Source organism: Schistocerca americana, chromosome 10 (assembly GCF_021461395.2).
Source record: "Schistocerca americana isolate TAMUIC-IGC-003095 chromosome 10, iqSchAmer2.1, whole genome shotgun sequence".
Classification (NCBI taxonomy): Eukaryota; Metazoa; Arthropoda; class Insecta; order Orthoptera; family Acrididae; genus Schistocerca; species Schistocerca americana.
Window position 1 is genome coordinate 126,679,766 of NC_060128.1, and position 14,326 is coordinate 126,694,091.

The 14,326-nt window shown below is 44.4% G+C and overlaps 1 non-coding gene across 1 annotated transcript; it reads right to left on the reverse strand.

Annotated features, from left to right (window-relative positions):
• Nucleotides 1–3,663: 3,663 nt before the first annotated feature.
• Trnar-gcg lies at nucleotides 3,664–3,738 on the reverse strand. The gene has a single exon. It is a non-coding gene; the product is annotated as a tRNA-Arg (tRNA).
• Between the last annotated feature and the right edge of the window lie 10,588 nt (nucleotides 3,739–14,326).

Genomic DNA, 14,326 nt, shown 5'->3' on the forward strand with positions numbered 1-14,326 from the left:
AACATAATTCTCCATGGAGCATTACAATACATTGTTGCAAATGATATTTGACGGAAGGATGTAATCTTCGCGTGCTTTTTGTTCTTAATTTCCTTCAAGAGATAGGCCTAGAGGTAGAGATGATAGACAAACTCGGTGGTCTCGATTATTGTCAGAGAAAATGCTATATACAAATTATCCAATTAATAAGCACTTTAACACAAATAAATGGTTTCTGTAATAAGGTAGAATGGCAAATAGTTAAAAAAATAATGGGTGCAATACAAACAAATTACATATGGCTGGAAAATGAGAAGTAATGAGGAGATCTTGAAAGGTGCAGAGAAAAATCAGAAGTAATGGCTAAATATGATTAACTTTCTTCGGATACCTCTACCGAATGTATGAGGACAGACCAACGAACCTAAAGTTCCTGCATTTCTGGGAGAAGAAATCGACTGCAGCGTGGATTACAGATATAAAGAAAGATCTAGAAAGAAATGACATCAAACAATCGGAAACAACAGACACAAACGTTTTCAAGAAGAAAATTTTAAATTTAGAAGGCTTTCAACGCAGAAGAAATAAGAATCGGCAACAGTATGCAAAGAAGAAAGGAAAAGGCAACATTGAGAGAAGATGTAGGAGTACTGGAAAAACAGAAAACAACAAGGAAGGAAGAGGAATTGAAGATATTATAAGATCCTAGTTGGTCGACACGAACGTAGAAAAAAAAGTTAATACGGTAAGGGAATCCCTTATTCGTGATTAATAATTTAGCTACGTGAAGTATGGGTACGAAGCTTGGCATCCTTAATGCCTTTTTGCCTATCGACAGTTAAAAGTTTCTGTTATGCTAACGTTTTTCACAAATAATAATTGTTAGCACAAAATCGATATGGAGTGTCAGAAGCCGGCTATAAGACCATTCTAACGATACCTCGATCATCCCTGTACGATTATTATAACATGAGATAAAGGGATGTTGAGTTGAGAAATAGTATATCTATGATTTAGTCAAATAAATTATGGCACAAAATTGTTAATGAGTGATACTCACCTTTCACGACGCTGAATGACTTCATCAAGAATGACAAGTCTTGCAGTTTAAGTAGGAACAGTCTCCTGGGTGTTCAGGATAAGGGTTCTACATCTACGTATGTATTTCGCAAGCCATCGTATGGTGCATGCGGAGGTTATCCTGTACCACCACAAATAATTCCTGTTCCACTCGCAAGTAGAGCCAGGAGGAAACGACTATCTGTATGCCTCTGTACTAGCCCTAATATTTTGTGTCTTACAATCGTACGCGCGATGTATCTCGGCGGCAGTAGAATCGATTGGCAGTCAGCTTCAAATGCTGGTTCCCTAAATTTTCTCAGTTGTGTTTCTCGAAAAGAACGTCACCTTCCCTCCAGGGATTCCCATTTCAGTTCAAAAATGGCTCTGAGTACTATGGGACTTAACTTCTGAGGTCATCAGTCCCCTAGAAGTTAGAACTACTTAAACCTAACTAACCTAAGGACATCATACACATCCATGCTCGAGGCAGGATTCGAACCTGCGACCAGAGCGGTCACGCGGTTCCAGACTGTAGCGCCTAGAACCGCTCGGGCACCCCGGCCGGCCCCCCTTTCAGTCCCGAAGCATATCCGCAAAACTCGCGTGTTGTTCGAACCTACCAGTAGCAAATCTAGCAGCCCGCCTCTGAAGCGGTTCGATGTCTTCCCCCAACCAGACCTGGTACGGATCCCAAACACTCCAGCAGTACTCAAGGATGGCACGCAGCAGTGTCCTACACGGAGTCTCCTTTACAGATGAACCGCACCTCCCTAAAATTCTCCCAATTAACCGAAGTCGTCCATTCGCGGTCCCTACTACAATCCTTAGATGCTCGTTGCATTTCATGTCGCTTTGCGACATTACGCCCAGATATTTAACCAACGTGACCGTGTCGCACAGCACACTGCTAATACAGTGGGTTCGTTTTTCCTGCTCATTTGCATAAACTTCCATTTTTCTACATTGAGAGCTAGCTCCGATTCAACACCCCAAGCGGATATTTTATGTAAGTCATCTTGTATCCTTTTATAATCACTCAACGACGACTCCTACCCATACATCACAGCAGCAGACTGTTCCATACCCTATTCGCCGGATCATTTAAGCATTCAGAAAAAAACAGCGCTGTTATAATGCTTCCCTGATGCACTCCTCTCGTTACCCTTGTCTCTGATGAGTACTCATCGTCTACGACAACATACTGGGTTCTAATAATATTCAACGGCCAAGATCAAATGTATATTTCTTTATTTAAAACAAGTGGTTTAGACAGACTTTGTTGTCATATTCAGGTATTAAAAGGCTGTTATGAAAAGTGTTCATTTTACATTAGACCTGACGAGAACTTGCCATGTGGATAAAAATGAGAACATTATGAAAGGTCTGTTATAACTAAAAAACATAAAGCGCCTTATGCAAAAGACCACGTCCAAACGCTCTCAGATGCTTGTTACGCCTCAAGCAGATGTGCTACTGAGTAAAGTGTTTTCGTGACGTAACAAACATCTCTGAGCGAGATAAATATGTATATATTTCCTGGTTTTTAGCCATACAACAACTAGGCGTGAATTCTAGCGTAAAAGGACCACGTTTCATAATATAAAGATTTTTTAACACCTGAAGATGACAGTGAAGTCTGCCGAAACCTGTCGTTTTAAATAAATAAATATTTATGCAATCTTGGCTGTTGAATGTCTCTGGAAGTAAAACAGATCGCTCCGCTGGTCTTTTGAAAATGATAAAATTCAATCGTGCTGGGTTTTTATACGAGGAGACATCTCCTGCGATAGGGCTTAGAACACCCAGGGAAAAAAGAGACACCACAAGAAATTGAAAAAAAAAGAAGTCCTTTTATGCAGTCGGGTACCTTATTTTGTTCCAGCCCGGCACCAAACATGTGTCGAACCCCTTCGACCTCCACTCTCGTGACACGATAAAATGCGACCACACACGCACAGACACAACTGCCGCTACGAATAATTCCAGCACCGCAGACGAACAGGTGTTGGCGACAGCTCGCCGTAACCAATACTGAGGCCGACTTCCGCCTCGCCGGCGTGTCCCTTTTGCCGCGTCGTTATTCGGGTGACGGACGCCTTACCTTGGGCGCCGGCGGACGGGTGACCTCTGTCGGACGTACGGGTCCTCCCCCGCACCGCGTTGCCGTTCCTCCGGCCGCCGTCTGGACCCGCGGCCCGCGGCCCGCCAGATAACGAGGCTCCGCCCGGGCCAGCGAGGCGCGCTTCCGGGCCGTGGCCACCCCTGCAGCGCCCCACATCCTGCCCCCACTGTGTGCTGCGCGCCCGGCCGACCTGTCCCGCCTCCCGTAGATAAGGCGACAGCCCGGCAGCTGCTGCGGTTCCTCGCGAGCGGCAGATGCCGACCTTGGCTGTACGCTGTCTCCTAAAACCTCCAGAGACCCTCAAGGTCGGACACGAGTGGCTGATGAAGTGCACTAACGTGTGGATCGTGCGGTGTTCCGGACTCCAACTGGACACTCTAACAATACCACCGCTTGCAAAGTAGATTACAAATCAGATTAATAATGTAGCTCACGCAGCATATGTTCTCTTTATGGGGCAACAACAAAGTTATTGAAACTTCCTGGCAGATAAAAACTGTGTGCCGGGCCGAGACTCGAACTCGGGACCTTTGCCTATCGCGGGCAAATGCTCTACCAACTGAGCTACCCGAGCACGACTCACGCCCCGTCCTCACAGCTTTACTTCCGCCAGTACCTCGTCTCCTACCTTCCAAACCTTACACAAGCTCTCCTGCGAACCTTGCACACAGTTTTAATCTGCCAGGAACTTTCATATCAGCGCACACTCCGCTGCAGAGTGAAAAATCTCATTCTGGAAACAAAGTTATTGACTGTGGATGGTATCGTCAGAATGGAAATAATGAAGTCACTGTAAAAAAGTCATTAATTTTGGCACTTATCTTGAATGGATCCCCACGCAGATTTCGTCGAAGTCGTTATGGCTCATCTTGTTGATGCTAGGGTGATTCCACTTTGACTGCTAAAAGGTCCTGATCTGTATTTTAGCAATATTTGAAGACCTATCAAATTTTTCAGGAAATTCTTAATGATCAAACAATCCCAGATCAGAACAATGGTATGGCAGAAATAATTTTCGACTTGAAACTTCCTGGCAGATTAAAACTGCGTGCTGGGCCGAGACTCGAACTCGGGACCTTTGCCTTTCGCGGGCAAGTGCTCTACCAACAGAGCTACCGAACCTCGACTCACACCCCGTCCTCACAGCTTTACTTCTGCCAGTACCTCGTCTCCTACCTTCCAAACTTTTATAGAAGCTCTCCTGCGAAACTTGCAGAACTAGCACTCCTGAAAGAAAGGATACTGCGGAGACATGGCTTAGCCACAGCCTGGGGGATGTTCCCGAGTTCGAGTCTCGGCCCGGCACACAGTTTTAATCTGCCAGGAAGTTTCATATCAGCGCACACTCCGCTGCAGAGTGAAAATCTCATTCTGGAATTTTTGACTTCGTGTTCACGATCCAGATTGTTATCAAACTTCTTGTAAATTCACATATACTTCTTCTTAATCGTCACATCATCAAGAAAACAGTTTTGTATCAATCTTCATATATTTAATTTCCACTTTAACCAAAAACAAGACTTGACTGTTCTTTTACAAAGCGAAATAACAACTTCTGCAAAGTGAAACAAAGACTGCTCTGTGCGCATTCTCGCCAAAACGGTTACAAGTTAGTCAAAGATTATGACAGTCTCACAGAAATGCATGCACACAAGAACCATATCACTGTAATATATCGATACAGCGGAGTACCTATACATTAATAATGCCAAATGTGAATATTGTCACAAAAATATGTCTGTTACTTCGTAGAAAAGTAGTTCGATATTACTGATATCGAGAAATCGATGGAGTGCCGTAATGGTCATGTAAATAAAGAACCATTACAACACCCAGTGTGAAGTTTATCCGTAGTAGTTCTAAATCATAGAGAACGTTATCGGATAGGCTTTATCGTCACTTACTAATACCGAATGAAAGAAGAAGTTGACTGTCAGGAGAACTAGGGACAGAACGTGTTTGTGGTGTTTTCCAGACTGCTAAAACCTATTGTAGTGACATTCACCTTCGTTTCTGAATGGCAGGCAAGGTACGACAGCTACTTCGAGACGGTTCGTAGAGCGACTACTAAGTGACTGGTTGTCCTTCACGTTACCACTCTTATCTTTATATACTCGATAAGCTGGCAGTTCTTACTTGTGCGACCTTAAATGCCATGTAGTCTTCCACTGAGATGACTAAAGTCATGACACATCTCCTAACTCCACGTCGGCCCTACTTTTGAGCAGCCTAGTGCAGTAACTCACATACCGTGGTGAGAGATTTTCACCTGCCTCGAGATGACTGCCTGTTTGTGTTGTCCTCATCATTTCATCATCATTCATTCAAATGGCGAGATTGCACTGAGCAAAGGTTGGGATTTTGTACGGGTGCTGATAACCGCGCAGTTGAGCGCCCCGCAATCTATACGTCATCACCGGCCGGAATGGCCGAGCGGTTCTAGGCGCTTCAGGCTGGAACCGCGCGACTTCTACGGTCGCAGGTTCGAATCCTGCCTCGGGCATGGATGTGTGTGATGTCCTTAGGTTAGTTAGGTTTAAGTAGTTCTAAGGTCTAGGGGACTGATGACCTCAGAAGTTAAGTCCTTTAGTGCTCAGAGCCATTTGAACCATTTGAACCAAACGTCGTCATCATCGACGTTCCGTGTACTCAACCTGGCTTCAGATGTCCCCTGCAGATATATTGAGTCACGCTGCCTCCGTAGCCGTCCATAATTGCGAAAATGTTGCCGGTGCTGGATTCTGTGCACGAACTGACCTTCCGATTATGTCCGATAAATGTTCGATGGGATTCATGTCTGACGATTTGAATAGCCAGATCATTCGCTCCAAATGTCCAGAATGTTCTTCAAACCAACTGCGAACAGTTGTGGCTCGATGACATGACATCGTTATTCCATACCATGAACTCCATTGATGGCGGCAAATGCTCTCCAAGTAACCCATTTCCAGTCGATGATGGATCCAACTGGACCAGATGACCCAGCCTATTCCATCTAATCACATCCCACACCATTATGCCACGACCACCGTCTTGCTCAGTGCATTGTTGACAACCTGGGTCCATGGCTTCGTAGGGTCTGTGCCATGCTTGAACCCTACCATCAGCTTTTACAACTGTTGTCTAGGGTTCAACCGACAAGGTGACGACCCTGCAAAAGACGCTCCAGGCCACGTCATATTGTTTGTAAATGCACTGGCGTCGGTTGGTTGCTGGGTCGGGTCGGGTTGGGTTGGTAGGATTGTTTTGGGGGAAGAGACCAAACTGCGAGGTCATCGGTCTCATCGGATTAGGGAAGGATGGGTAAGGAAGTCGGCCGTGCCCTTTTCAAAGGAACCATCCCGTCATTTAGGTGAAGACATTTAGGAAAATGTAAATGAGGATGGCTGGACGCGGGATTGAACCGTCGTCCTCCCGAAAGCGACTACAGTGGGTCGTCTGCTGCCACATCCTGTTAACACCAAACTTCACCGCACTCTCCTGACGGGTACGTTCGTTGGACGTTGCAAATTGTTTTCTACTGTTATTTCATACATTGTTGCTCATCTGTTAGCACTGACAGCTCTACACAAACGCCGCTCTCCACAGACGTTACCTGAAGGACGTCGGCCATGCATTGTCCGTGGTGAGAGATATATCTGAAATTTGGTATTGTCGGTACACACTTGACACGGTGGAACTGTCTCTCTCTCTCTCTCTCTCTCTCTCTCTCTCTCTCTCTCTCTTTCTCTGTGTCCGTGCGTCTTCCCCTGTCGGAGGATCGAGTCCTGCCTCGGGCGTGTGTGCGTGTATGTATATGTGCGTGCGTGTGTGTGTGTGTGTGTGTGTGTGTGTGTGTGTGTGTGTGTGTGTGTGTGTCGTCCTTAGCGTAACTTAGTTTAAGGTAGATAAGTAGTGTGTAAGCTTAGGGACTGATGACCTCAGCAGTTTGGTGCCATAAGACCTAACCCCAAAAATACCCCGATGGATCTCGGAATATTGAATTCCATAGTGATTTTCAAAATTGAATGTCCCCTGCGTCTAGCTCCGACTATCATCCCGCGTTCAGAGTCCGTTAATTCCCAACGTGAGGCGATAATCACGTCATAAGCTATCTGACGTGAGTCATATGAGTACAAATGACAGCTCTGCCGAAGCACTGCCCTTATACACCTTGTGTACGCGATACTACAACCATCCGCGTTTGTGAATATCGCTATCCCACTACTTTCGTCGCCTCAGTGTATGGAAAGCGCGGTGTTCCTTCCTCCACCTAGCCACCCTGGTTGAGTTTTGTCAGTGGTATCTCTAAATCGTAGAGAACATTTTTTGGTTAGGTGTTACCATCACTTACTGATACCGAATGAACCAATAAGTTCACTGTTACGGGAACTCGGGGAGGAACGGGATACTGGCCCACAACGGGACTGTGATGTTTTCTAGCTTGGAGGACGCTGCAACCTAATGCAGTGATACGTAGCCGTGTCTGTGAATGGGGGGGGGGGGGGGGGGGAGGGAAAGCGCAACAGCCGCTTTCTCTTACTGAAAGGTTGCCCTTCATGCTACCACCTGCATTTTTAACCGGAAATTAATCCGTTAATTCTTAATTATATCGGCTTACACGACTTCTAATCGGTATGTATTCGACAGCGTGCGTACCTAATACGGTCCAGAAGGAGGTGTACGATAAAATTTTGCGGTACTCGTACCTCGGCTTCTTTTGGTGATAAAAAGGTGGGGTGAAGTGTTCTGAATATCCCATGAGCCGGGGGCCCGTTTGTATACCCAACAGAAAGATCGTCTTAGTGTCCCTACCCTACAGTACTGAGTCAGAATATGAACGTTTACACTTCCTCCTGTTTAAGCAAGTGCAGCACATCGGTTGGTTCTTTTTGCATTCGATTTGCCTGCGGTGGAGTTGATGAGACGGAGGCACTGTCAGTTCATGGGCGGTTCCGGGGAAAACACCACAAAAAGAGTTTCTATCCATGTTTTCACCATCCACAGCAGGCCAAAATCCAGGCGTGAATTCCGCGACGACTAGGCACATCAAATGGTAGAAATTTTTACAATGTATTCCTGAGATCCAGATGTGGAACAAACTTGAACATTTTCTTCATATCCGCCTCCGTTTCCTAGATACAGAGGGTGACCACACTTGTACACTTAAATTCCGGCGTGAGGTGAAAAGGTAGCTTAAATGTGTCTCCGTTATCAAGTGGGAACACCATGTAGTAGTACTGAAGCACGTGCAAAAGTTCTTTGTATCTAAACTCCAGTCTCTGGCCTAACACTAATTCTGCATTATTTCAGTTCCACACGAGTAACTAACCCAAATTTTACTGACCATTACATTTTTCATGTGAGTTAAATGTATTGCTCCAGCATGGGAAAGCAGGGAACCAGGGGAAAAATGCTCCTATCGCGGTACAAAAAATGCAAATACGTTCCTATTCATTTAAAAGACTGACAGAACGTGTGGTACCAGGTGTCTTATTCTACCTTCCTCAGCACCTTTAAAATTTTTTTCAAAACTTTTGGCATGCGAACAAATTCGTGCTTTCTTGCCGTGGGAGGGAACAAGACAGTGGCAACGGGGAAGAGACGAAAAAGTAATATATACACGAAGGTAGTAGGCAGTGGCGTTGAACACTGGGGCATGTATTCTAGAGAGAAGTCGACATTGTAGCTCATCCGAAATGTGTTCCATTGTGTTCAGGTCGGGATCCTGACTAGGTTCAATGGCTCTGAGCACTATGCGACTTAACTTCTGAGGTCATCAGTCGCCTAGAACTTAGAACTACTTAAACCTAACTAACCTAAGGACATCACACACATCCATGCCCGAGGCAGGATTCGAACCTGCGACCGTAGCGGTCACGCCCCTGACTAGGCCAGTCCGTTTGAATAATGTTACTGTCCACCAATCTCTGCATCACAGATGATACTTTATGACAGGGTGCGTTCTCATGTTGATAACAATCATCGTCTCCGAACTGTTTCTGTACTGTAAGCAGTGCGCGACGCTGTGTAATGTGTTCAAACTCTTCCGCATTTAGAGTTTTCTTAATGGCAGTATGATGACCACACCCTAACCACGTAAAACGCCCCTCTGACGTTACGCCAACTCCCCTGTACTTCAAAATTGGCGGTACAGATGATGGTAACACACACCATGCAGTCGCCAAACGCTACGGTCGCGGGTTCGAATCCTGCCTCGGGCATGGAGGTGTGTGATGTCCTTAGGTTAGTTAGGTTTAAGTAGTTTTAAGTTCTAGGTGACTGATGACCTCAGAAGTTGAGTCCCATAGTGCTCAGTCATTTGAACCATTCGCCAAACCCAGACTCTTCCATCAGATTCCCACAGGGTAAACCGTGATTCCAGTCATCCACTTTCCATTGGCGCCGCTCTTCATGTCACCTTACCACTGACAATTGAAATCTATGGTTTATGACGAACTGCTCAACCATTGCACAACATGGCTTTTAACTCGCTGCGCCACCAGTCACTAAGATACCTGGACTGCTGGCAGAACTCACCAATGGTTGCTTAAGCTAATTTCATGGGATTGTCCACAATGCTCGACGACTCCTGTCCATCAGTACATGAGGTCTACGTGGGCTTCGTTTAGCTGCGGTTGTTCTTTCGCGTTTCCACTTCACTGTCACAGCAGTCGGCTTCGGCAGCTTTAGAAGGGTTGCAATATCCCTGATGCTTTGTTAGTCAGGTGGCAAGCTGTGAATATTCCACTTCCGAAGTAATGCAGCTCTCCTAAGCTACCCATTCGGCTGTTCTTGTTGCCCTACTGGCAACACTATGCTGCCCACTTCCTTTTACACTGTCAGGTCCGCTTCCAGTGGTCGGTTCCACATAACAAAGGATTGTCTGGACACTTCTGATCAGATAATATATGTTAATATTAACTTTATTTCTCTTCGTCCTCGGAGGAATCGCCAGCTTAACCTTTACTTGATATTCATCCTGTGTAGCTGTTCTCTGGGTAGACGCATTATCAGCAGCACTGTCCATCTTCTATCTCTGTCCACGACCCATGGTAGTTAATGTCCTTCAGTGTTGCCGCTGCAGTCGAGTCACCAGGCGTTACCGCCTTCCCCGACCTGCGTTTGCTGTCATAAACATGCCAGTAAGAGGCTCAAGGCCCCACTTCACAGGGAATGCCGAAATGTGCTTTTCTCTTCACGAAGAGGACACCTTGGTACATGCCGAAGGCATTGCACAGGTACGTAAAGGTATTCTGGTGGGACAATGAAACTACTAGGCAGCTCTAGGGGCAGCCCCACCTGAAAGTTTGACACACACACACACACACACACACACACACACACACACACACACACACACACGCAGTGCTTTCGTTGGTCGTTCTGCCCTGTGGTATGATAAGAAACGACGCTAGCATGAAATGTACTGAGAAACAAACAGAGTGATGTACAACTGCAGCCAGAGTTTTCATCAATGGGATACTGTGAGGGCTGCGAAACACATCTTCTCAGCACACGAGCTGTGTAAACCAAGTAATACTGCAGCATCTAACACAACCTCTATTATTGGAACGTAGTATGGTTTACCTAAATAAGAGAAAAACGTTCCTCTATGTTATCACGTATACTATGCCCCAACAGTCCTGTTACGAGAAAAGCCATGTATAACCCTCTTACTAAAATTTAATTTAATTTCCAAACTAAACTACACTATGGGAGGATATTCCTGTTAATAGGAAAAGCTAATCAATAGAGTTACCCCTTCTACAGGATTTGACTGTGTGATGTGTCTAATAAGTAATTCAGATTTCTCAATTCTTTTCCTAAGATTTTACCCACTGATTAAATAGAAATACAGTATGAATAATATTATACTGAACCTAGGACAACTCAGTTCCACGTTCATCTAGTAGTGTAAAACGTGTACTAATGGTAGCCAGCTTATCCAAGCAATGAAACTGTTGTGGACTGACAAGGCAGCCAGTCCACAGTGACGGGTAGCCGAAAGAAAGGCACGCGTAAACACACGCCGACTGGCGTGATTCCTGGAACAGGATAAGTAGTGAATTCTAATAAGAAAAGTATGCAGCTCCTCGAATACTTAACTTTTATTCTTTGTTGGTTTACAACGTTCTTGATGAGACATTTCATACGATAACTATCAAACTATGTAAGGCTAATGGCGCCTTGCTAGGTCGTAGCCATGGACTTAGCTGAAGGCTATTCTAACTGTCTCTCGGCAAATGAGAGGAAGGCTTCGTCCGTATTGTCGCTAGCAATGTCGTCCGTACAACTGGGGCGAGTGCTCGTCCGTATCTCGAGACCTGCCTTGTGGTGGCGTTCGGTCTGCGATCACACAGTGGCGACACGCGGGTCCGACATGTACTAAATGGACCGCGGCCGATTTAAGCTACCACCTAGCAAGTATGGTGTCTGGCGGTGACACCACAGAAACAGTGAAGTATTGGAAAAGCAGAAGTATGACTTTTTTCCTACTTTCTCCCTACTGTTTAATTTGCCTCTTCAAATCAGTATTACTCCACGTAAACAATGTTGTGGCAGACACTGGAAATTCTTTTTGACTACTAAACCCTTATACATTACTTTTTTAAAAGAGAAAAAGGCCAGTAAATAACTTCAGGGAAGCTAAAAAAAATTGGTTAGGGGGAACACACAGAAAATCATTTTCTGTAATTAACAAACTTAAATGGCCGGTTCAAATGGCTCTGAGCACTATCTGACTTAACTTCTGAGGTCATCAGATTGGGATGAAATAACAGGGTGAACCAGTTTCTTTAAAGTTCAATAATGGTAACTACAGCACAGTTTAAATTAATGGTGCACACTGTTCAAAAGTAAATGTACTACAAAAGAGTCTTATCTGGTGCCTGTAGGCTTGGGTGTGGCGACCAATTATGGCGGCTACACTACCCACAGCACGGCCTGTAGGTCACATGCTATATGGGCTTAATTTCCCTTCCCGGCGTCGTTCAGTTCCCCATACATTAGCCCAACAACTCGCAGCTATGCCGTAAGCCGTTTGCAGCCTCCATCCGAGGCATTTTGTGAGATTTTGCAGGCAGAGCTTCTCCTGCTCCACAATGGTGTTGCCTCAATCACTTCTGCCTACAGACTGTGTGACTCACTTCCCGCGTTTGCTCTAGGTAGCGCGCCAGTTCGCTCTTTGCCACATTTTCCACTCCCCAGAGCCACTTTCGTTTCAAACAAAAGCACACTGGCTTTTGCATAACACCTATTTTTTATGTTATTTCTAAGCGTGACCACGTCTAAAATTGTCAGATTTACGACAACATGAACAATTTATACAAACATTTTTAAGTACGAAAGGTCATCAGAAAATTATTTAACATAATAAACAATTTACATAGTATTATAGATACATGACTCACATACAATGCAAAGAACTTCAGTCTCGAGTATAGTACATTTTACTTTACATATACAGAAAATTTAGTACCAATACGCAAAAATTTTTAAAGCAAAAATAATTATAAAAAATTTAAATGAACCATAAACAAATATGGTGAGCCATATTTGAAAGGTATTGTTCTTGTTAGATTCGGCATCATGACTTTTAGTGACTTGCAGTTTGCGATTAACGTGGATAGTCTCGCATTTCCGCTACCATATACTGATTCGTTACCCAAATGAGACAAGAAGTTCTCATTCATCCGGCATTTTACTGTTTTTTTATGGTTTCAAGAATAATTTGTAAGCGAAATATTTGTCTGATAGTCGCGTAGGTATCACGTGACTCGTGTAACACTAACTCTGATGTTCCTTGTAGCAAATTGTATTGTTTGGACATTAATAATGAGAGACCAATCTCAAATCTTAGGTCTCAATTTCTACCTCATTCTCTCATCAAATTGAAAGAAGTTATATGGGCATTGATTCTTTGTGTAGCAATGATGTAGGAACATAGCCTAATGCCTTGAGCACGATGGTTACATAGACGACAGTACTTTCTCATGTTGTACAAAGAGTTACGGCAGAACAAATCGTTTGAATTATTCAGATTGTTTTCAGGCTCCAGAAGATAACTTCGCCTGGAGAATGTAGTTTCAGGTGTGCTCTCAACATGTTGTGTTATCAGTTTCTTATAGTACGACGTCCAGAGTTGTAGTCGATTGCCCAGTGACAGTACATTTTTTGCCCATGAGTTCATGGAATCAAATGTTAGATTCAGTGATGAGAAAAACACTAGTAAATTATTTCAGATACCAAAATATATCCTGGCCGGCCGTTGTGGCCGAGCGGTTCTAGGCGCTTCAGTCCGGAACCGCGCTGCTGCTACGGTCGCAGGTTCGAATCCTGCCTCGGGCATGGATGTGTGATGTCCTTAGGTTAGTTAGGTTTAAGTAGTTCTAAGTTCTAGGGGACTGATGACCTCCGATGTTAAGCCCCATAGTGCTTAGAGCCATTTGAACCATTTCTGAGCCAAAATATGTGTGTTGCGCATGATATTTATGTCTGTATTGAGTTATTCCTGAGGAGCAGATAGCCTTTTTTTTTTTTTTTTTCCATGTCATGCGCACTCATCAGGACCAACCACTCACAAACATTTACGCAGCAGTATGAGATGTGCTAAATGGTACGAGTAAAAAATACTTTCTCGATTTATCTCAACGTCTAAAGAGCAACCAAATTTATTATGCCGTTAGACGACTACAGTTTCTCAACGCTGTAGAAAATACCACTTGTATCTTCTAGATACATCTATGGCAGCGTCATGTTCAAGTAAAGCGTGCTATATTTGTAGTTGCGCAATAATAGTACACCAAAAGACGGATGATGCTGTAGTATACAAGACGTTGCAGCATTAGAAAATTGCAGCGAAATGCAGGAAGATCTGCAGCGGATAGGCACTTGGTGCAGGAAGTGGAAACTGAACCTTAACATATACAATTGTAATGTATTGCGAATACATAGAAAGATCGATCCTTTATTGTATGATTATATGATAGTGGAACAAACACTGGTAGCAGTTACTTCTGTAAAATATCTGCGAGTATGCAGACGGAACGATTTGAAGTGGAATGATGACATAAAATTAATTGTTGGGAAGGCGGGTGACAGATTGAGGTTCATTGGGAGAGTCCTTAGAAAATGTAATCCATCAACAAAGGAGGTGGCTTACAAAACACTCTTTCGACCTAT